Consider the following 23,725-nt stretch of genomic DNA (forward strand, 5'->3'; position numbering starts at 1 on the left):
AGATTTAGGTGCACGTTAAAGAACCCCAGGTGGTCGAAATTTCCGGAGTCCTCCACTACGGCGTGCCTCATAATCAAAGTGATTTTGGCATGTAAAACCCCATAATTTTTTTTTTTTTTGTACGCCCAGAGACAATAGAGTCCAAAGGGGTGAACAAGTGTGAGCAGCGTCTTGGAGGCTGGAGTCAAAAGAAAGACTCAGTTAATTTGGTGTAAGCGTGAGTGAGCTTGCCACCCATATATGACTAAAAATGTTGCACAACACGCTCGATGACAGGAAAGCACATACAAACACAACACTGTTTTGCATGTGAATTTCTTTCAATGGTGTCTTTGTGTGGGCTATGCTTATCATCATCATCAGCCTATTTTATGTCCACTGCAGGACGGAGGCCTCTCCGCAATCTCCAATTACCCCTGTCCTGCACCAACCGATTCCAACCAGCACCCGCAAATTTCCTATTTTCGTGGCACCATCTAGCCTTCCGTCGTCCTCTACTGTGCTTCCCTTCTCTTGGTACCCATTCTGTCACCCTAATGGTCCAACGTTTATCTACTCTACGCATTACATGACCTGCCCAGCCCCATTTTTTTCTCTTCATGTCACTTAGAATTTTGCCTATACCCATTTGCTCTTTGATCCAAACCGCTCTCTTTCTGTCTCAACGTTATGCCTAGCATTCTTCGTTCCATCGCTCATTGCACAGTCCTTAATTTGTTCTCAACTTTGCCCCATATGTCACCACCGGTAAAATGCACTGATTGTATGCCTTCCTTTTCAATGATAATGGTAAGCTTCCAGTCAGGAGCTCACAATGTTTGCCATATGCGATCCAACCCATTTTATTTCTGTGAATTTCCTTCTCATGGTCAGGGTTCCCTGTGATTAGTTGACCTAGGTAAACATACTCCTTCACAGACTCAAGAGGCTGACTGGCGATCCTGAATTCTTCTTCCCTTGTCCGGTTATTTATCATTATCATTGTCTTCTGCATATTAATCTTCAGCCCCACTCCTACTCTCTCTGTAAATGTCCTCAATAATTTGTTGTAACTCATCTGCAGTGTTGCTGAATATAACAATGTCATCGGCAAACCGAAGGTTGCCGAGATATTCACCGTCGATCCTTACTCCTAACCCTTCCCAGTTTAATAGCTTGAATATTTCTTCCAAGCACGCAGTGAATAGCATTGGAGAGATTGTGCCTCCTTGTCCGACTCCTTTCCTAATAGGTATCTTCCTACTTTTCTTGTGTAGAACTATAGTGGCTGTGGAATCTCTGTAGAAATTTTCCAAGATATTTACGTAAGCAGTCTGTACACCTTGATTACGCAAGGCCTGCATGACTGCTGGTATCTCTAATGAATCAAATGCTTTTTCGACATCTATGAAAGCCATATAGAGAGGTTTATCTTACTCTGCAGATTTCTCGATAACCTGATTGATGACATGGATGTGATCCATTGTAGAGTATCCCTTCCTAAAGCCAGCCTGTCCCCTTGGTTGACTAAAGTCCAGTGTTGCCCTTATCTTATTGGAGATTATTTTGGTAAATATTTTGTATGAACTGGGAGTAAGCTAATAGGCCTACAATTTTTAAGTTCTTTTATGTCTCCCTTTTTGTGGACTAGCATAATGTTTGCATTCGTCCAGTTTTCTGGGACCCTTGCAGTTGATAGACACTTCGTACAGAAAGCCGCCAGTTCTCCAAGCATTATGTCTCCTCCATCTTTGATTAAATCGACTGTTATTCCATCCGCCCCTGCCACATTTCCCCGTTTCATGCCTTGCAAGGCCCTTCTGACCTCATCTCTAGTTATATGAGGGGTTTCTGTATACTGTTCATTATTGTTTCGAATAGAATAGTCCTGAATCCTCTAGGTACTGTACAGGTGAGTATAAAATTTTGCCGCTGCTTTTATTATACCTTCGAGATTGCAGATGATATTATGCTGCTTATCTTTCAGTGCATACATCTTCGTTAGTCCTATACCAAGTTTCCTTCTCACTGATTTCAGGCTGCGTTAATTTTTTACTGCTTCTTCAGTCTTTCTCATGTTATAATTTCTAATATCATTCATTCTTGCTTTGTTGATCAGTTTTCCCAGTTCCTTGAATTCTATTTGGTCTCTTCAGTTGGACACTTCCATTCTTTGTTGTTTCTTTATTAAGTCTTTTGTTATTTGGGAGAGCTTGTCTACTGGTTGCCTTGATGCCTTGTCTCCCACTTCAGTTGCTGCTTCTGAAGGCAGCTTCGTTACGGTTTCATTCATTAGCTCTATGTCATCATCATGTCTCCAGGGTGTCTACCAAGTTGACATTTCCAAATTCCCTGAGTTTTCCAGGTTTTCCCTGAGTGCTTTTGCAAAATTCCCTGAGTGATGCAGAACTATGTTTTATGTCAAGACGCGCTGAAACCATATCGCCCTATGCTGTCACTCTCCAGTAAGCGTATGAAAAAAATTTTAACGAAAACCGACTTAATCCAATTTGAATACTAAGGAGTAGTGTTTATGTTATTCAAAAAAAGAATATAAGGGAGGGGTTATTAAAATGCACAGCAAATAAAATGTCTTCGAAAAAATGTTCAAATCGAGTTGGACATTCTCTAGTGCAAATAAAAAGGAGATGCATACAGAAGCAAATATTTTCGAATATGAGCTATTTCTATCAGCTGATAGCATGCTCAGTGTCATTCAACTGCCCTGACGTACTCTCAGCTCGCGCAAGACGTCTCAGTATTGTGTTTCACTGCTTTAAAGAGTTTATTTTGGTTTGGATGAGGGACACCTGCATCTCAGCATCAGCCAACAATTTGTTTTTTGAGCTCAGGCTCCTTCATAGAAGCGGTCGCATACTTAATTCCCCGTTCATTCCTCAGTGCATCGATTCTTTCTGTTCTCGTCCTCCTTTCGCCGCGCGTTCGACCCACGGACCATTATAATACTCTTGGTCAATTTACAGTCGACGTCCAACTTTTCGGACCCCCTAGGGGCCGCGAAAACTTCCGAAAAATCAGGCAGTCCAAAAAAATAAATTCATGTGTTTTACAGCCCTTAAGGGCTAAAATCGACACATGTACGTCTGAAAAAGCTCTGAATGCCTGTCAGTGCACTTATTAGGCTTATCGGTGCTCCTACTGTGACAGGTGAGCGCGGGTGCACACGTGTAAAATTAAGGAATACATACAGTGTCCCGCAACAATTGCCCCTTCCTACGCTTGTTACGCTTCACCGCGTTACACGACTGTACTGAGGCGAAGCAGACTTTCGGGAAAGAGCATTATGCAATGCGCCGTGCTTTCCGAGCTTCGAAGACAAAATTATTGCTGTCAGCGGAGAAATGAAGAAACACGGCACCGAACGACAAGAAGCTTAATAACGAACGTCGAAGCAGCTAGGCCTAGCGTTGTCACAGTGGTGGCTATGGCTGCCAGCGTGCGAGAGACCGGTTCAAGGCGGCGAGGTAATCAAAATAGCAGCGGTGGTGGTTTTCATTAATGCCGTCTCGGACCTGCGATCACGCAAAACGTTTAGAAAATCGGACGGCGAAGAGTTCTTGAGTCTGAAATTTCAGACGTTATGATACATTGACTCTTTGGGGTACGTGGTGGTGCCGCGAAGCCGTTCAAATTATCGGGAATCCGGAAAGTCGGTCGTTGACTGTACACTGGCAACTCCTCTAGCCGACGACGATTTGTTACGATTCTCCAGCCAGCATTACCGCGACTTTTGACCCTCTAAAAAAATTACAGCTAATTTTCCCTGATAGAAGCACAAATTCCCCGAGTTTTTCCAGACTAATCAAAATCCCTGAGAATTCCCGGTTTTCCCGGTTTTCCCGGTTGGTAGACACCCTGGTCTCTGTTCTAAGGCTGCATATTTGTTTGCAAGTACCAGCCTGAATTTGTCTGCTTTTACTTTTACTGCCTCTAGGTTGACCTGTTTCTCCTTGACCAATTTAGCTCTTTCTCTCTTCAAATTGAGGTGAATTCTAGCCCTCACTAACCTATGATCACTGCACTTTACCCTACCTATCACTTCTACATCCGGCACTATGCTGGGATCAGCAGAAGACATGAAATCAATTTCATTCCTTGTTTCACCATTAGGGCTTTTCCAGGTCCACTTTCTGTTGCTATGCTTCCTGAAAAAGGTGTTCATTATTCTCAGCTTATGCCTTTCTGAAAATTCTACCAGCACCTCTCCTCTAGCATTTCTAGAATCGATTCCGTAGTTGCCAATTGCCTGTTAACCCACCTGCTTTTTCCCCTCTTTTGCATTGAAGTCACCCACTGCTACTGTATACTGAGTTTGCACTTTTCTCATCGCTAATTCAACATCTTTATAAAACTGATCTACTTCTTCATTGTCGTAACTGGATGTTGGAGCGTAGGCTTCTAATACCTTTATTCTCTACCTTTTATTAGGTTTGGTTATGACTACTGCTACCCTCTCGTTAATGCTGTAGAATTCGTCAATGTAGCCCGCTATGTCCTTATGGATTAAGAATCCTACTCCGTATTGACACGTGTACTTGTCTTTATCGGGTGACGCGTTTCACCACCTAACAAATGTTATTGCACAGCGCAGGACGTGCTTGCATGTGTCAGAAGTTTCTGGAATTTTATTGATGGTTCCATCCGATGTCTGTTGTCGCCGAACCTTGTGTAATCCGATTGCATGTATGCGCGACGTGAATGGCGTAGAACTTTGTGGTAGGCATGCGGGTCCCAGCGATTACTCTGGAACATTCGACGACTGATCTATAAAAGCCGACGCGCTTGACCTGCTGATCAGATTTTGACAACCGCCGATCGTGTTCGCCGCTGCCGCGGTTCTTTGAGTGTAGCCTGTTTTTGAGGGAACAAGTTTGCCCATAAGATGCTTGTTTTGTTAATCACAGTTTTGCTGCCTTCTTAACCGTCACTACCACGTGACAGTATTGCTTTTTATCAGGGAGACCTCTATAGCAGAGGACATGGCTGTTATTCAGCGACGTATAAGCCTCGCCAGTTCTTCAAATCTCACTAAGGCCGATGATATTAGTGAAGCCTCAATTAGATGACATTTTCTGCCAGATACTACGTAATAAACAAGTCATTTTATTCTGTCTCAAATGCAATTAATCTAACAATCTAAGAATATCACAGTAAGTACACGTGCCACTAATGTGCAGTGAATTTATCGCAGTGTATCATTTATGCAAGAACACCCAAAACTATTTATTATTTATGCTGTACTCCATGTTAGGAATTTTAGCAATGTGACAAAACAACAGCAGCCTCGTTTGAGTTGCCTTTGAAGAGCAATAACTTTATAATAACTATTATTTTCCACTTTTACTAAACGACTATAGGAATCTGTTTTATCCGCCTCGTACGTAAAGAAATTCAATGTTGAGAATGCAAAGCAATGCTTGTTAACTCACCAGTGCACAAGCTCCGAGCGAGGCTGCAAGGTTAATCCGCATTCGTGGGTAGTCTCCAAGCAGATTGTACTTGGTTCCAGCGATGATTTTTCGTGCTAGCTAGCACATTGTTTTCTAAGCAACACGTCATTACACAGCCAGACGTGGCAGATCACTGATGATGAAAGCTGTGCAGCTGTTATGCCAGTGAAACACCACAGCTGATGAAGTTCACTGTTTTTAAACAGGTTCGCTTGGTGGCAGCTATACAATGTTAGACACAAGCTGGCTGAAATATTATTGCTATCTAATAATGAACCTGCGTGATGCTGCTCAAAGGAAACGACCACCCCATTCGCAAATATTACCGCCATACAATTCGAGCCGATCAACAGCATGGACTGCAATCGATACCAGTGGGCTGCTGCATATCACACATCAGTGAGGTCTCAAAAGCTTTATATTCTAGTAATAAAGCACACACATTAATAACGCATGTCCAATAAAGCAATGCTCTGCTTATTTTGTAAAACGATGACATGTCAACTATGTTTGTCGGTTATTATAAGTACATTTATAAACTGAATATTATGCCGCGTTGAGCACCCTAGCAGAAAACTTTCTAATTACAGTGAAACCTCGTTAAATAGTAGTTGGCTGGAGCTTGGAAAAAGTACGTACTAAATGGTAGTACTGCTTAACCGAAAGAGCATGAGATCCCCCACTTACCTGTCAAAAACGGAACTCAGAGAGAGTGCGATGAAAGGGGAAAAAACAGTATTTATTCAGTTCGCAAGACAAAAGTGTTATCTTCATTTGATGCCGCGGCAGCCTAGCAGGGACGACAGCCGCCTCAAATTTACTGAAGCTGCGAGCCAGTCTTTCATCCGGCCCCCTCTTCTCGGCAAACACTTGCATGGAAGATACTTCGTTGGCGTTGCGTGTTCTCCATGCACACGGGCTAGCGCTGCAGAAGTCGCGAGGTGCCTTTTTCATTGCAGGGTGCTGCTCTCGTCGCGACGATTGCATCCATGAGGCTGACGTAACGCGCAGCTGCTGCCACTGTTGGGCCTGAATCGCCCGTACTGTCGCTTTCCGTGTCGTCCTCATCACTGTCGCTAGTCGACACTTCGGCAACAACAGAGGCAACGATGGCGAAAAGTCGAACCTTGTAGCCGAAATCTCTTCGCGGTCGCAGCAGCGCTGCGGAGCAACTTCTTCGCATTCCAAATGCCACACACCATAGTCAACAGAAGATCCCTGTCACGTGCCAGCACCGCCTTCTTCGTGTCATGTTTGATAGCACGAACGATGTTGAGCACCCGGCATCTTTCTTATCCGAGCTTCGGCATTGGTTCGCATGACGCCACAACGCTTCCTGGCACGGCACCAAAATGATGTTGATGTTGATGTGGCTTCACGCGCAAACGTATAGGGTGCTTGAAGGCCATTGTTTTGATCTCTGAGGCTTGTTGTTCTGCCGGGCAACGTTATGTCTAAGAACGTTGCTGCCGGGCCACCCTATGGAGATGACGCACAGCCGTGTTTGGGCGACGAATAGTGGAAACACTAAGTGTTAACCGATATGTACGCAATGAGCCGGTACGGTTTATGCGGATACAAAACACATTATGTTCAATGGACGCTGAGTCGGGGATTTGACTACTACTTTTAAAACAAAACTACTTTTTAAGTGAGTACTGTTTAACGAGGTTTTACTGTGTGCGACCAAATTGCAGTAGCTTCATTTACGCGCTTCATGCTGGAACGCACACCTGTTGATTTTTTGCCCTCTGTGGCGATCCCTCGAACTTGAGGGTGTACATGCAGGGCCTGTCACGCCGATGGACAAGAAGGGCACCAAGAGCGGCGCTGCTGCACCGGCGTTGAGAGCGCCGCACGCGAAGCAATATTCTATTAGCCAGTGGTACCCCTCTCCCATCTCTCGTTCGCACCACCTTGATTGCCTCCTGCACTGCGCGTGTTTGGGCACGTTTCGTGCTGCGCGCGGTGTGTGCCTACGTGTGTGCGCATGCATATTTCATTCGAAGGGCGATGTACAGTCTGTTTTACATTTAGGGGAAAACTCTGAGCACATTGCATCGCGATGCGGCGAGCGATTGAGTTAGGCGGCGGCAGCAGCTCGCGCAGGTGCTCGAGGGGCGGGATCTTGAACGGCGTCATCTGCTACAGCGGCGCGCACTGGCCGCATTGTCGGGAAACGTTCTACTGTCAGTTTCAGGGCGTCGATCTCATCGTTACTGCGTGAAATGAGCCGGCATTCTTTACTAAGCGTTGTGTGACGCCCACTGACACGCCTCGAAGGTAAGTTTATCACCGAAAGGGGCAGGGCAGTCGTAGACGACGTACTGATTCCATACATTCTTGATGGCCCATTTCTGAAAGGCAACTACATATCCTAACGCGATAGGTCGCCGATCCACACTGTTCTTGTTGTGCGAGAACTGCTGGAAGAGCGCGCAGTCACTCTCTTGGAGTGGCCGCCTCAATCCCAGGGTGCCAACATCGTTTAAAATGTCTGGGGCTCGTTAAAAGTATCGCTGGCGCACCATCAGTCGCCAGAGGATAGGCTTCGATCCACCATCATCAGCGACTGGGATGTGCTGCGAATGAACACATCCCTGATCAAGTCATTCTACAGTTCACTGCCTTCCAGGATGAGCGCTGTCATCGCTGCCGCTGGGGACGTGACGAGATACTAACTGAAGTTCCGAGCGTGACGTGTCCAATTCCCCGCCAGCGGGCAGGGTCTGCCTGGTGTAGTGAATGATTGTTGAGAAAAATCACTTCCAGCTCATTGTCTTAACCTAAAACATTCCTTTAATCGTATCCGTTTGTTTCATCGTGTTCGACAGCCATAGTTATCATTGTTGAGTGCTTTGTTTTGCTTTCGAGTCAAAGACTGAGCACGTTGCGCGCACATCTTGGTGCGTCTTGTCGCTGCTTATTCCAGTAGCACACACAGTGAAGAAATATACGTGCACGCGTTAAGTACCCCGGCCTTTCGAAATAACAAACGGAGCATGCTGTCAAAAGAAGTTTGTGGAACTCCATTATCGCCAATGAAGGCTCAGAGTTTGGCGACGCACAATGTTTAGTAAAGAATATCAGCTCAGTTCCCGCAGTACCGATGATATCGGTGCACTGGCCCCGACAGTAGCACGCTTCCTGACAATGCGGCCAGCGCGACGCAGACGACGCAGATCACGACTCCGCTCTTCGAGCGTCTGCGCCTGCTCGAGCTGCTGCCGCTGCATGACTGCACTGCTTGCCACATCGCGAGGCAATATGTTCCGAGTTTTTCCCCAGTGTGAAACAGACTGTACACGCTTCTAGTTGTCTTTAAGAAGATCCGGGGGATGCTATGACATCACAGAGGAGGAAACGCAACATGGCTTGGTCACGTGGGCCACAAAAAATAGTGACGTAAAACTATGCTGCGTCGTCTGCTCGCGCATACGCGTGCTCTGCCAGCAGAATTCGACAACTGGCGATTCGAAGTGCATGTCGCGATTATTATAATTATTGCAAAGAGCACCAGCAACGGTGGGAAAGTATTGCGGCTTGTGAGAGTGGGTGATTCATTTTGAAGTGCCGTAAGCTTTAGCTTTGAAGTGAACCGGAAAAGGCCTAGCGACGATATCGGCGGTGCCGAACGATCACAGGCGCTGGAGCTGCCGTTGGTGCAAGAGTGACCACTCCTCGGTCGCTTATTGGCCACTTCGCCGTACGGCTGCCGCACAAATGGGTCCTGGGCCCGTCCACTCTACGGCAAGGAAATCTCGCCGTTCGCGAGCAAAACTGCCGTCGCACGGGGGCCCGCAAACGGCAAACGGCGTGCGGCGAGTTTCCGTGCCGGTAACGTGGACGGGCCCTCACATTGAGAAAGGTCAAGCGAACGAGAGACCGCTCCGAGCTGCCGAGCTATGCGACTATGCGAGGAGAGAAGCGGACAACACGAACGCCGCATATCCCGGTCTCTACTCGCCTCACGCAGTTTGCCGTTCGCGGGCCGCCGTGCAGCATCTGTGTTGTCCACTTCTCTTGTGTCCGTGTCTGCACGCCTTACCCCTTCTTTGCATTAAGAAAGGATTTCTATATGCCTGCAGCTCGGTCATAGTGGAGGCTATGCTCGGTCGCTCTGCTGAGCAGGCTTCGTAATCGGCATTTCATCGCTACTCATCATACGTCACGTTTTTGTGCTAGTGTGCTATGACGTCAATATTTTCGTTCCCCCTCTGTGATGTAGTAACTGCCGCGCTAGCGATGGGTCTCGACTATGAGAAGGAGTTTTTAATGACTTTTTGGAGCTGAATTAAAATTATTTTGAAATGTTTGCAGTGTCCTATACCTCGTTCTGGGTGTCCTTGCATACGGAAGCAGCCTACAACATGCTTTTTGTAGCCTCAAAATTTGGTGTCCCAACCCCTTTAAGCTTGGAGAGGACATTGGTTTGTTCCTGGTTAACTTTGAGCGAACGTGCGAGAAGCAGGGGTTCTCTCGGGAAACGTGGCCACAGCGCTTGCTCACTTTGTTACCCGGCGAGGCGGCCGACGTAGTCGCTCGCTTGAAGAGAGAGGAGGCAGACGATTTCAACAAAGTGAAATCGAGTCTGCTAAAAAAGTACAGGCTGTCAGCGGAGGCGTTCCGTCGGAAGTTTCGGGAAAATGAGAAAGGCAGAAGTGAGTCATATACAGAGTTTGCGTACAGGCTAATGTCAAACATGCAGGAGTGGCTCCAAGAAGAGAAAGCGTTTGGTGACCACGAGAAAGTTCTGCAGTGTTTCGGGCTGGAACAGTTTTATAGTCGGTTACCTGAGAACGTGCGGTACTGGGTCTTGGATAGGCCAGACGTTAGTACGGTGGCTAAAGCCGCTGAGCTAGCCGACGAGTTTGTGACGCGTCGGGCTCGCGGAGCTAAGGACGGTCAAAAGGGTGAATTTGGCTCCAAGTTTGAGAGGCCGAAGTTCACACCCATCAGAGCAAGGGGGAACACACGTAGTGCGGATGCGAGTGAAAGCAGTCCAACTATAGAGGCTAGAAGGTTTTCCTAGTGTCACGACCGAGCCGGCGCAGCTGAAATAACTTGCTATGCGCAAGGCAGATGGCGCTACCGCCCGCTGGCGCGCGGGCAGGCGCAAGAAGCTCTCATGGGGGTAGTGCTCTCTGGTTCAGTCGGTTGATCATGTGTGTGCTGCTGTCACTGCTTTGACAAGGCGTTAAAGTGCTAAAGACAGTGTAAACTCTGGCATAGGTTCTCTTGTCATTTAGATTCGACACGGACTAGCTGTAACGCCGAGAGTGTGCCGCGGCCGGAGCAAATGCAAGCGTCACATCGGGCCCGACCTACTGCGCCGTAAAGAAGCGTAAGAACACATCTTGTACATGATACCGAAACGAGAAAATGAAGCGGGACAAATTGCAGGGCGGAATGTCTTTATTACACAAGGTTCCATGGCAACAATATACTAATGCCTTTCCTTGTGGGAAGTGCCCTGTGCGAGGCTACCGACAGCGCCTCATTTTCAGCACCTTTTTCTTTTATCGCTGCGCGCTTTGTTTACTAACTTTACAAGAAAATGCATCCTAGTCAAGGCGTAAAATTTCATCACTTCTGTCGTAATTCGACGTCCATGCTCCTCGCAGCTCTCACCTTGAAGCTCACATCCCTGAAGAAAATGCAGAAAGCTGACCATGCTATCTGCGTGTAGCTTATTGCGACTGAAAAAACACCGTAAATGCGTCCTCAAGCTTTGCTATGAGCTGTTCAATTGGCCTTGATGGATAAACTAAGCCTCCATGGTCAAAATTTCGAGTAAGCGAGGTATTGTTGTTTGACTCGGCTTGCAAAGACAAAACAAGTTGCACATTGAGGGCAAGGAAATCTTTTAAGGATTTTTCTTACAACATACCCAGCTACATAAAAAGATTAGTCTGCTGTCACTTTTTTTTTGTCTACACAGCCCTGAGGATCGCTCAGGCTGCTGTGCTCCTCGAGCAGCTCTGCATGCAGCAGAAGCCAAGTTTCCGCCATCCAGTAAATTATCGACAAGTTCAGTTATTCGCGCATTTTTTTCTTTGGGGACATGAGATGGCTGCAAGAGGGCAGTCACTACTTCTGCAGGTACTTTTGCTTCTTTTGGAGGCTTTGCGAGGCTGTAGAAAGCCAGGTTGTTGATAATTATCAAAAACTGCCCCACTATAGGATGATCGTTGCAACCGAAGCACTGGCACGCAATACAAAATACATTCTCCATCCTGTCTTGGCTTAGGTTTGCGGTCAACAAGTACTTGTATTGCAGGGACGTGGTTAGGTATTTTACAAGCGGCAGTGTGCTTTGCAGCGTTACACGCAGCCCAAGGGTAGTTCCTGCACTTAAAAAGCCGCCACCATGCTGTGCAGCATATTCTTCCCATTCATTGAGAAAAACAATAAACTCATTAAAAAACTGTTCACTTCTTGAATCAGCACGAAGGCCTTTTGATGGGATTCTAGACGACATTATAAAAATTAGTCTTTCCATTAGTTTTAGAAACCGTTCTGTCGTGTCGATGTTTCAGACGTTCGTTGTCCCTTTGCAAATGCGGATCAGGAGCTGTGGGCTCCTCATCCGCATAAGGATACATTCCAACACCCACAGCTGATTGAACCGCATGCCCCGGGTTGACTTTCTGGAAGCTGCCTCGAAACATGCCTTCACACTTTGGAGGAAGGCCTCCGATTTTCTCCTCCAGCACAATAGTTGGGATGGACTGCGGGAGTACCCGGAGGTCTTTGACGGTCTTGCTGAAAGTTTTTTTTTTTTTTGGGGGGGGGGGGGGCGGAATAAGTCAAGGGATTTTCGCTTCCTTGCATTTATTTGTTTCAAAGTCGTTAGTCGTTTCTTATGCTGCCAGCTGAACTGGTTCAAGATAAGCTTTCTTGAGTATTTGCATCGTAGGCAAGTATTGCATATCGGACGTCGTCACAGTGCAGGGTTTCGAGAAGTACGCTTTTCATTACTGTGTATGTTGGCCAGGTGAGAGAGGCTCAATCTAACAGCCGGGACAAAGTAGCAATTTATCTCGTGCTTTGAACGTAGCGTTCGTTGAAATGCCTTGAGCACACGACACAGGTTTCGTCGAGAGCCTTGTCATCTCGCGTTATGTTTCGAGCCCATTCTTGCGACCGATGAGGGTCGGACGGGGCGCGGAAAGACACTTTTTCTTTCGACGACTTGTAGCCACCTTTGCAGAGCGGCACGAAACACGTGCGACCTTTTTTGTCGGCATTATTACACGTGCATCTAGAGGCACAAACAAATCACGCACAAATCCCAGCCCGCGCGCACTTGCCAACTGGCTGGGCGAACGGCGCGCCTAGAACAGAGCCGCCAAAACTCGCCTGGTAGCTGCAGTGCCACCTACGCAGTGCATCCAAACTGGTTTCACAGGGGCCCCTTGAAATGGCGGCCGTTCACGACACTAGGAAAACCTTCTAGCCTCTGTAGTCCAACCAAACCTAAGGAGACGGCAGCAACCGAAGCCGAACGCAGAAGGCGGTTCGAGACGAGGCAAGCGCGCGTATGTTATACGTGCCAGAAGCCAGGTCACTTTTCGGCGCAGTGTCCGGAAACAAAAACAAAAGTCGTGTTTTTGTCATTATGCAGCACTGACAAGAACATGAAGCTTCTCGAGCCTTCTGCGAGACCTCCTCGTGAACGGGAAAGAGTGCCGAGTGCTTTGCGATTCCGCAGCTACAATGGATGTAGTTCACCCCTCCTACGTAGAACCCGATATGTTCACGGGCGAGTGCGCATGGATCAAGCAAGCCGTGGAAGCTCATAGCGTGTGTCTGCCCGTAGTAAAAGTGCTTATTGAAGGACCTTTCAGAGCGCTTGAGACAGAGGCCGCAGTGGTATCTATGCTGCCCCCCCAGTACCCGTACCTATTTTCGAACAGGTCCGATCACCTCCTGCGCGAGAAGGGGCTTTTGTTTGGTGAGGCTAGCGTTCAGGCCTTAACCAGATCGAAAGTTCGGGAGCTCGCTGCAAAGGTGGTAGTTGCAGGGCCGACGTTGTCGAACAATGAGAAAGGGTCAGAGGCGCAGCAAGCTGATATTCAGAGCACGTCCGAACTGAATAAAATTAAGCCTGTACCGTTGAAGGCACCAGATACTGGAGAGGAAATGCCCGACACGGAAAAGTTAGAAGAGCTATCTGCAGATTTGCTCATCGCGCCTACGTCAGACGGACTTAATAGGTTGCTAAAAGTCAGCAGGTCGGCTTTGATAGCCGAGCAAAAAAAGGATGGCAGCCTAGAAAACATACGCTGCAATGTCAAGGAAGGTGTCGCCAAGAAAAATGCTCGTTTTGTGGAAAGAGGTGGGGTCCTGTACCGGAAGTATCTAGACCGCAGGGGAGTGGAGTTCGATCAGTTGATCGTGCCTCAGTGCTACTGTCAGGATCTGTTGCGCTTGTCGCATGGAGGTTCGTGGTCCGGACACCTAGGAGTTAAGAAGACTAAGGACCGTCTCTTGCGAGAGTACTATTGGCCAGGGTGTTTTCGTGACGCAGACCACTTTGTGAGGACATGTGACACCTGTCAGCGGGTGGGCAAACCAGGGGACAAATCGAGGGCGCCGTTGAAGTTGGTACCTATCATTACGACAGCCTTTCTCGAAAGGTGTGGGGTAAAGCTGTTACACAGCTCAGTGTACCACCCACAGTCGAATTCCGTTGAGAAGCTCCACTCCGTCATGAAGCGCGTGTTGAGAGCATTGTGTTTTGAACAACAAACTGACTGGGAGCTGTGTCTGCCTGGGGTGATGTTGGCATTAAGGACCGCGCCGCATGCGGCTACGGGGTTTTCGCCAGCTGAGCTGGTGTACGGTCGCTCGCTGCGGTCTTTGCTTCGCATGCTTCGAGAATCGTGGGAAGGCCGGGGCGACGACCCAGTCGTGGTAGAGTACGTGCTTAGGCTCCTCGAATGCTTAAGAAGGGCACAGGAGTTGTCAGGTGAAGCAATGGCAAAGGCCCAGCAGAGGGCCAAGGTTTATTATCATCGGACAGCCAGGGCCCGTCGTATTGAGGTGGGCGATGAGGTCATGATATTGCGCACATTGCTAAAAAACAAACTCGACGTGCAGTAGGAGGGCCCAGCACGAATTGTTCAAAAACTGTCGGACGTTAACTACGTGGTGAGTCTGCCAGGAAAACAGAAAGCACAGCAAGTTTACCACTGTAATCTGCTCAAACCCTATAGACAATGGGAAGCAGTGGTGTGTATGGTGGTAAACGTTCCCGAAGAGCTTCCGGTCGAGCTTCCGGGACTAGGCTCAGTGACGAAAAGGGAAGACACCGATCAAGTCATTCGTGACTTAATCAGTGAAGCACCGCTGTCACCTGAGCAGAAAACCGAACTACATCAGCTCTTACAAGAGTTTCAAGGTCAGTTCTCTGATAGGCCTGGTAGGACTTCTGTCCTTACTCATGACATAGAACTTACCTCCCCAGAGCCAGTACGATCCAAGGCATACCAGGTGTCGCCCCGCCAGCACGATATTATGGAGGCCGAGGTAATGAAAATGCTACAGCTAGGTGTTATTGAGGCGGGTGAGAGTGATTATACCTCCCCCTTGCGTCGACTACCGCAGGCTTAATTCCATCACTAAGGATCAAATTTATCCGATCCCTAACATCGAGGAGTGCCTTGAGAAAGTTAGTAGCGCTCAGTTTATTTCCACCCTAGATCTAGTCAGGGGTTATTGGCAGGTTCCACTTACAGAAGAGGCTAGTAGGTATGCGGCGTTCATTTCACCAATGGGAACATTCCGTCCTACAGTTTTGAGTTTTGGTTTGAAGAACGCGCCATACTGCTTTTCAAGCCTCACGGATAAAGTGTTGCGGGGACAGCAAGAATTCGCTTTACCGTATTTAGACAACGTAGCGATATTCTCCGCATCCTGGTCTGAGCATATGGCACACTTGCGGGCAGTGCTAAGCCGCCTGCGCGAAGCGGGCTTGACAGTCAAGGCTCCCAAGTGCCAGTTAGCACAGGCTGAGGTTGTCTACCTCAGTCACGTGATTGGATGGGGTCGTTGCCACCCCTCTGAAATAAAGGTGGCCGCTGTGCGAGACTTCCCTCAACCGCGCACGAAGACCGATATTCGGTCCTTCTTAGGTGTCGCCGGCTCCTATCAGAGGTACATCCCCAGGTATTCTGATATCGCGGCTCCCCTGACGGATGCTCTAAGAAAAACAGAGCCCCAAACAGTCGTCTGGGACGAGACAAAGGAAAGAGCTTTTAGCGCCCTAAAGAGCACCCTAACAAGCCAGCCTGTGCTACGATCGCCAGACTACACAAAAGGGTTCGTTGTTCAGTGCGATGCGAGTGAGCGAGGCATGGGCGTTGTACTGTGCCAACGGGAAAATGGAGAAGTGGAACACCCCGTCCTGTATACTAGTCGTAAGCTGACCAGTCATGAGCAGGCGTACAGCGCCACCGAGAAAGAGTGTGCGTGTCTCGTGCGGGCCGTTCAGAAATTGTCATGCTATCTAGCCGGCTCGAGGTTTATCATTGAGACGGACCACTGCCCACTCCAATGGCTGCAGACCATCTCTTCTAAAAATGGCCGCCTCCTGTGCTGGAGCCTCACTTTGCAACAATATTCCTTTGAGGTGCGTTACAAAAAGGGGGTCTCAACGGTAATGCCGATGGCTTAAGTCGAGGCCCCTAACGTAGGAATCAGCCTCAAAATTGCTTGTTATTGATGTTTTTCTTCCTGAGGCAGGATTTTTAACATATTGCTTTTGTTTAGTGTTTCAAAGTCATGACGTGCTTTCTAGTGCAATTTTCCAACTTGTGGACGTGTTCTGAGTGCTGCTAGACTACTGTAAGGAACTAGGCAGTAGTATAAAAGGGGAAAGAGCCTGGCATGGCTTAGTGAGGGTTGTGTCGTGCTTGCCGACTGAGCGGTTGAGTTTCGGCGTAGTTCTAACGCTTGCTGGGAACGAGAGAAAAATGGCAACTCTCCCGAAGTCACTTTGCAGTGTCCTGTGTGAACCTGAACGTGAGAACGAGGCCTTCTCTGTGCGCTGCGCTCAAGAAACACCGAGGGACGACCGACTTCGGTTATGAGCATCATCGAGCGACATCCCTCCGGACAGCGGATGCAGTCCCCTGACCTTCGGGATCTCCTTCTCCCGGCGGGGCGGTCTGTTACGTTTCACCTACGACGCGTGGTATAGCCAGCGCGGATGCAACGGACGCCGGAGCTTCGTTCAAAGCGGCGGACATTTTGGCCCGTTCAGCGCCGCCGCAACGCCTCCCCGCCAAGCGCGTCCAGGCATGTTTCAATGCCACGTGTCTTCGTGTGTGCGTGTGTGTGCGTGTTGGTGCCCACGCTTGTCAAAAGCGCGGCAGCTGGGGAGAGGAGCTCCCCAAGTGTGAAGCGAGGAGGTCTGACCAGCGCCGGCCCGGCGGATGCGTCACCTACTCGTCTCAACGTGCCCGAGCGGCGCCGTGACGTGCTCCCCATTCAGAGCCGTTACTTCTTGCCCTCAACTCCAAGAGTATAAAAGCAGCTGCCCCCGGACGCCAAGAGAGAGGCTCCGATTTCTTCCGTCGAGTGACGTGCTCTCCCGTCTCTTCACTTCGGTCGACCTGACCGGCCGCTCTTTTGCGATGCTAGAATAAAGAAGTTGTTCTGTTAGCAGTCGACTCATGCTTTGCCAGGACCTTCGGATGCTTCCAGCTGTGCCCCAGGCTGCCAGGCCAACGCTACCCTTGGGGCTTGCGACCCAGATGCAACAGTGTGCGGACACAGTGACCGCTACATCTCCTATGCAGTTCAAGTCATTCATTTTCTCATATTGGGTTTTATCTTTCAATTCAAGGAGCAGATCTCCATTGGACATCTTTGTGGCTTTGTAGCCAGGTCCTATCGTGTTGCCAAGGCATTTCGCCACCAAGAAGGGGGAGAATTTACGTACGCTCGTGTTGATTTCACTATGGATTACATGGTACTTAGGGAAATTTTCTTCATTGTTTTTCAAGAAGAATTAGAAGCTTGCATCGGTGCGCCCTCTTTTTAGAGGGTGATCAAGGGAATGTGGTTTACTTTAAGCCATATAGGGGTCTTAAGTTCGGCAGCAGCACCAACCGCCCACCACCATGCCCAACGTGGGGACGGAGCAGGTCTTATGAGTAAGACAAGCCCTCGCCAATTGTACGGTGCTACTATAACCCAATCTGGAGTACCCAAGGTTGGCCACCCACACAAGGTTAACCCTCGCTGCCAGGATAGTCGGAAGTAAATAGAAGAGAGGAGAAGACAGGAAAGATTGAAAGGAAGATAAAAAGACGTAGAATGGAGAGGGGGACAGGGAAAGGCAACTACCGATTTCCCCCGGGTGGGTCAGTCCAGGGGTGCCGTGTATGTGAAGCAGAGGCCAAAGAGGTGTGTTGCCTCCGCCGGAGGGCCGTAAAAGTCCAGACGCCCGGACACGGCTAAGCTGTGCACGCTACACGCAGGAGGGTCCAACCCTCGTGCGCTCGGGTATGTGGTGTCGCAACACACCAAACGCCTGCTGGCGCAGATGCTCCTGCGGGGGAAACCATTTTTGTCAGCCCATTGTGCGAGATAATTTATCATTATTTGTAGTCATCTTTCGCAAGTGGGTAGATTTAAGGCGCGGCAAGCCACTTGCAAATTGTCGACATATTTTGAGTGCAAAACAGAGGATGGGACGATCTTATTAACAGAGTTTATTTTGACTATGAAGAGTGTTGTGCTCAGAATGCAACCCTGTGGAACGCCATTTTCCTGTGTAAATGTGCATGAAAGTATTGTGCCAAGATGCACCTGACATCTTCTATTTGCCATAAAATCAGATAGACAGTTTAGCATTCTCCCACGCACTCCCAAGTCAGCCAGGTCTCTTAAAATTCCATGCCACCGCATGCATCCCACAACCTTCACATACCGCACACGAAATGCGAAGGTTGTGGGATCGTTCCCTAACTGCGGCAAGTTGGTTTTTCATCCACTTTCATTTCCATTAATTCATCGTTTCATTTCATTTATTAAGCACAAGTAATTTCCCCAATGTTGTCCTTCGTGTCAGTGTTTGTTGGCTTCTAATGATACCACCATGTGGTATCATACGCTTTTTCTAAATCGAAGAAAACTGCGAGACAGTGTTGTTTGTGTAGAAATGCATTATGTATTTCATGTTCTAGTCATATGAGGCGGTCAGTTGTCGAGCAGCCCTTTCTGCATCCGCACTGGTGCATGTCTATTAGGCTCCTTGATTCAAGGATTAATGTGCGCCTTATGTTTACGATACTCTCGTAGGATTTGGCTAGACAACTTGTTAATGCAATGGGTCTGTAGCTGCTTGGGGATATTGCAGATTTACCTGATTTCAAAAAAAGGCACTGCTACTGCATTTTTCCAGTCTGTAGGCATTACTCCAGATTCCCATATCTTGTTGAAAAATTTAAGAAGTGTTTCTACTACTTGAGATAGGTGTGCCAACATTGTGTAGTGGACACGGTCAAGACCTGTTGCTGTTTTTTTACCGGCAGAGAGAGCTCTGTTAAATTCCTACATTGCGAGGACGTTATTATAAGGTTCATTTGAAGTTTCAGTAGAGGGCAGTCTCTGTTTCTCTGCCGACTCTTTATATTTTAGAAATGCATTTGAGTAGTTTGCTGAGCTGGAGACCTTGTAAAAGTGTTCACCGTAATTTTTGTTTCTCACGTCGCATTATGCCGGCTCCACGTTGGAGGTCAGCTGGGACTAGATATGTGGTTACAGCCGTCACGTTCGGAAGAGCCTCAGGTGATTATTGCATGTTGTCGGGCGACAAAGGTAACATGAAGGCACATTATGCTAGGCGAGCTACATTCATGTACCACCTGGTGTGACGGTGCCTGCCGTTGAGCTAGAAGCCCTTCACAGCCGTCCCGGCTCGTGGAGTGTACCCCTTCTGTGGCGCTCGTGAGGACTCGGTTCATATATTTACGCAATGTTTGTTTCCTGCAGCTCTTCTCCAAAGGATTGCTAGTCTCTTTAAGCTCCCAGGCGTTCCTTATCAGACAGTTCGATTTTAATAATAATAAGTTGGCCTAATAAGTTGGCCTGGTCCTGCAGTGTTGTTTGTGTGCCTGGACATGTGAGTAGTGGTATTGTGTATGATGTGTACTCTCCTTTAAATTTCCTCACCTGGTCCCACATTCGTTTTGATGTGACCGTATTATTTGAAGATATGTATTTTTGCCATGACGATTTCTCTGCCCGTCTTCTAATAAATCGTGCTTTGGCTTTGGCCTGTTCGAAATTTAAAAGGTTGCTATAAGTGGGGTACCTCCGTAGGATTCTCCAGGCCATATTTTGTTCTTTTTTGGCTTCGGAACACTCGTTCGTCTACCAGGCATTTAGCCTTTTGAGCACAATACCGGATGATTGGGGTATTGCCTTTTCTGCTGCTGAGATTATGACCTCAGTGAGTTTTTTGTTAAGTTCGTCAATGCTTAGTTCTGGCAACAAGGCAACTTCTAGTTTCACGTTTTCCATAAAAACCGGCCAGTCAGTGAGCTGTAATTTCCACTAGCGTGGCCTAGTGACTAAGGTTGGTGGTGAAGATAAAAGTTTGATGATTGTGGGCACGTGATCACTACCATATGACGTGTCGAGGGCTTCCCATTTAAGATCATTAAAAAAGATGGTCAGCAACAAGCTAAATCTAAACAACTAAAAGTGCGGGAAGTCAGTGAAAAGTAGGTCGGTGCACCTGAATTTAGAAGGCAGATATCATTTGACAGAATATAATCTTCAACCAGTTGCCCTCTTTGGTCAGTTTTGATACTGCCCAAAGAGTACAGTGAGCATTAAAATCCCCTAATAAAACAAATGGCTCCGGTAATTGACCTGTTATATTTTCTGAGTGTTTGGAAGTAAAATGGGTGTGGGGTGGGATATAGAGTGACCAAATGGTGATGGTTTTGTGAGCTATAACAGTGACAGCAACAGCTTCTATGTGACTGTTAATGATAACTTCTCTAGCTGCAATACCGCCCTGCAGAACAATGGCTACACCACCCGAAAGCTGGTTCGTCCGAGTACGGTCGCACCGTACAATATAACCTTTTGTGTTTGTGTTTTTCACCTAGGTTTGTTTCATGTAAGCATAAGGCCACAGGAGAGAAGTTAAATAACAGGTCTTTGACGTCACCTAAGTTATGCAAGAGACCTCTACAATACCAATGGATAATCAAAGCCATCATATGAAATTGCAAGGTAAAAAATGGCATTACGAGTGAATAGGAGATAAGAACGATGTTAGGTGACATAGATCTAAAGAAAAAATTAAATTAAATTATGGGGTTTTACGTGCCAAAACCACCTTCTGATTATGAGGCACGCCGTAGTGGAGGACTCCGGAAATTTTGACCACCTGGGGTTCTTTAACGTGCACCTAAATTCAAGTACACGGGTGTTTTCGCATTTCGCCCCCATCGAAATGCGGCCGCCGTGGCCGGGATTCGATCCCGCGACCTCGTGCTCAGCAGCCTAACACCATAGCCACTGAGCAACCACGGCGGGTAGATCTAAAGAAGGCTGATACAAAAGAGCGATAACCTTTAGGTTATCGCTTTCCTAGTTAAGGTGGTTATTGGGACTTTGTCCCTCCTTCCGCGCTCGAGAGAGCACTTGTCCTTCGGCGTCAATGACACCAGGGTTCTTGGGTCGACCTCCATCGCTCTCTCTGAAGCGCTGGAGGACCAAGAGTTGGGCGCCAAAACACGTGTCTCGGGCCTTGCAGTTTGTTTGATCTTAGGGCCCTGCGGGACTGGCGTCTGCAGGGCCTTTGAAGATGATGGAGCAGCACTGGTTGCTTCCACCAAGGGGGCGGGAGGCGTCACTACGGGACCACTGTGCATGGGCTCGCAGGACTCCTGAGGTTTCTGTGACGATGCCCCCACCTTCGTCACATCGGCATGACTACGTCATGGAAGGGATGATATTAGGTTTCTGGCTTCAAAGAACGAGATTTTTGCTTTCACGGTTAGTGCAATTACTTCTTTTTCCTTTTTCCAGCAAGGGCAAGACCGCGAGCAAGCGGGATGATCTCCTCTGCAGTTAACGCAATGTGGGGAAGAGGTGCAATTCTCGGATTGGTGATCGTTGGAGCTACACTTAGCACAGGTTGTTTGTCCTCGGCATGCATGTGAGGCATGTCCAAACCTTTGGCACTTGAAACATCGTCTGGGGTTCGGGATACATGGTCTCACATTGACTAACATAACCTGCATCGAGCGAAGTAGGCATTACGCTTGTTCCGAAGGTGAGTATAACATGTTTGGTGGGGATGTCTTAGTCATTTCTGTGGATTACTATTCTTTGTACTTTAGTAACATTTTGTTCCTGGAAACCTTCCAGCCGTTCCTCATCGCTTAAGCCAATAAAGTCTTCTTCAGATATTACTCCCCTGCTTGTATAAGTGTTCTGTGGGCTGAAACTGTCACTGCTGTGTCGCCTATACTGGTAAGTTCAGAGAGCTTTTCTGCTTCATCTTTATCATTCAGTTCTAGGAGGAGGTCCCCACTAGACATTTTGGAGGCTTTGTATGTCGGTCCGATTTTGTCTTTCAGGCACTTGGCTACCAGGAATGGAGAGAGCTTTTTTACTGGCATGTTGCTTTCACTGTGGACTACATAGTACTTTGGGAAAGATGGAGCGTTGCTCCGAAAGGAGAATTGCAGCAGTGCTTTGGCGCGGCATCTTTTCAGACGCCGATCATAGACAACAGAGGTTTGCACTGCCATAAGAAAATGTGTATGTTCAGCAATAGCGTCGACCGCCCGCCACGGAGCCCAATGAGGGGATGTGGCAGAGCTTGTGTACAAGCCTGCACGACGCCAGCCATACGCTGTCACTATAACCCAATATGGCATACCCAAGGTAGGATAGCCACACCAGGTTAACCCTTGCCGCCAAGGAGAAAGGAAGTAAATAGAAGGGAGAAGAAGACAGGAAAGGTCAAAAAGTGAGGTGAAAAAGATGAAGATTTGAGAAGAGAGAGAGACAGGAAAAGGTGACTGCCAGTTTCCTCCAGGTAGGCCAATCTGGAGGTGCCGCCTACGAGAAGCAGAGGCCAAAGGGGTGTGCTGCCTCCGCCGGGGGGCCTTAAATGTCCAAACACCCAGCATCAGCTCAGCTACTAGAATCCCCCTTTCCCCAGAGACGGCTTAGCCGTGCACGGCTACACGCGAGAGGGTCGAACCTTAGTGTGCTCTGGTACATGGTGTCGCAACACACCAAATGCCTGCTGACGCAGACGCCTCTGCGGGGTGTTGCTAGCTTGTGTTTGACTTGCAAGCATGCGGAGCAACAGTGCCTCTCTCGCGACACCGGCATGGCCTGCTTGAATTGTTCAGTTGTTGAAAAACCTTATGTGCAGTGCATGCCAGGTAAGTTCTAGAATAAATTGCTGCTTTGTCACTGGTGCAGGGAAAGTATCTCCCGGTGATTTTGAAACTGCATGGAGCCACCACCTCCTAGACATTTTAGACGAGGCCTGCTATAAACAGGACGTTTCCCTTCTTAAGGTTAGCGCCATGGAAGATTGCATTCCGAAGACTCACTGTTTGTTGCCATGACAAGCACTGCGGGGCCAATGTCGAGCGACGATTTTCTAATTGCCGCTGGAAGCAGAGACACCCTCACCCAACGAACGCCAAAGCGGCTGTGTCGTGGCACTTTCTGATAGCTGACAGTGGGCCGCTTGGACAGTCCAGAGCTATGTATGGAATGCTCAGTGGCTGAAAGCACCACCTCCTTGCGCACAGTCCAGGATGCAGGCCCAGTGGCACCACCTGGCAATGCGCAGGGGGGGAGAAACTGGGCATATCCAGTTACGCATACTAAACAGACATACCACTGCAACATCACATGCAATTCTCTCTTCTAGTGTCCATTACTCAGGCCTCTCTAGACATCTTCTCGGAAATGCTAACTGGTTTGCACTTAGTCTGTTCAGCGAGAAACCTGGTAGCAGCTATGGATCGCGGTATGTTGTGAAATGGCGAAACTTGGTATATACCACTGTCTAACCCGTAGGCGATTTCAAAAACAATAAAGACATCGAAATTAACATAAACAAGTACAGATAAACAGCTTGACACAATAATCACACACACAGAGCCGGCCACATGCTTTCCAATGCACTAGAGCACCCACATGATGGCAAGATTAATGGCCAGCCAACCAATAACATTGGCTACAGTTTGTTTTTCATACAAAAATATGGC

General features: G+C 48.1%; 1 protein-coding gene across 1 annotated transcript in view; it reads right to left on the minus strand.

Moving 5' to 3' along the window:
* Surf4 (Surfeit locus protein 4) overlaps positions 1-23,725 on the minus strand; it is a 202,090-nt gene that overhangs the window by 111,989 nt on the left and 66,376 nt on the right. The gene's annotated exons all lie outside the window — the stretch shown is intronic.

This window comes from Dermacentor albipictus, unplaced genomic scaffold (genome assembly GCF_038994185.2).
Source record: "Dermacentor albipictus isolate Rhodes 1998 colony unplaced genomic scaffold, USDA_Dalb.pri_finalv2 scaffold_36, whole genome shotgun sequence".
NCBI classification, from domain to species: domain Eukaryota; kingdom Metazoa; phylum Arthropoda; class Arachnida; order Ixodida; family Ixodidae; genus Dermacentor; species Dermacentor albipictus.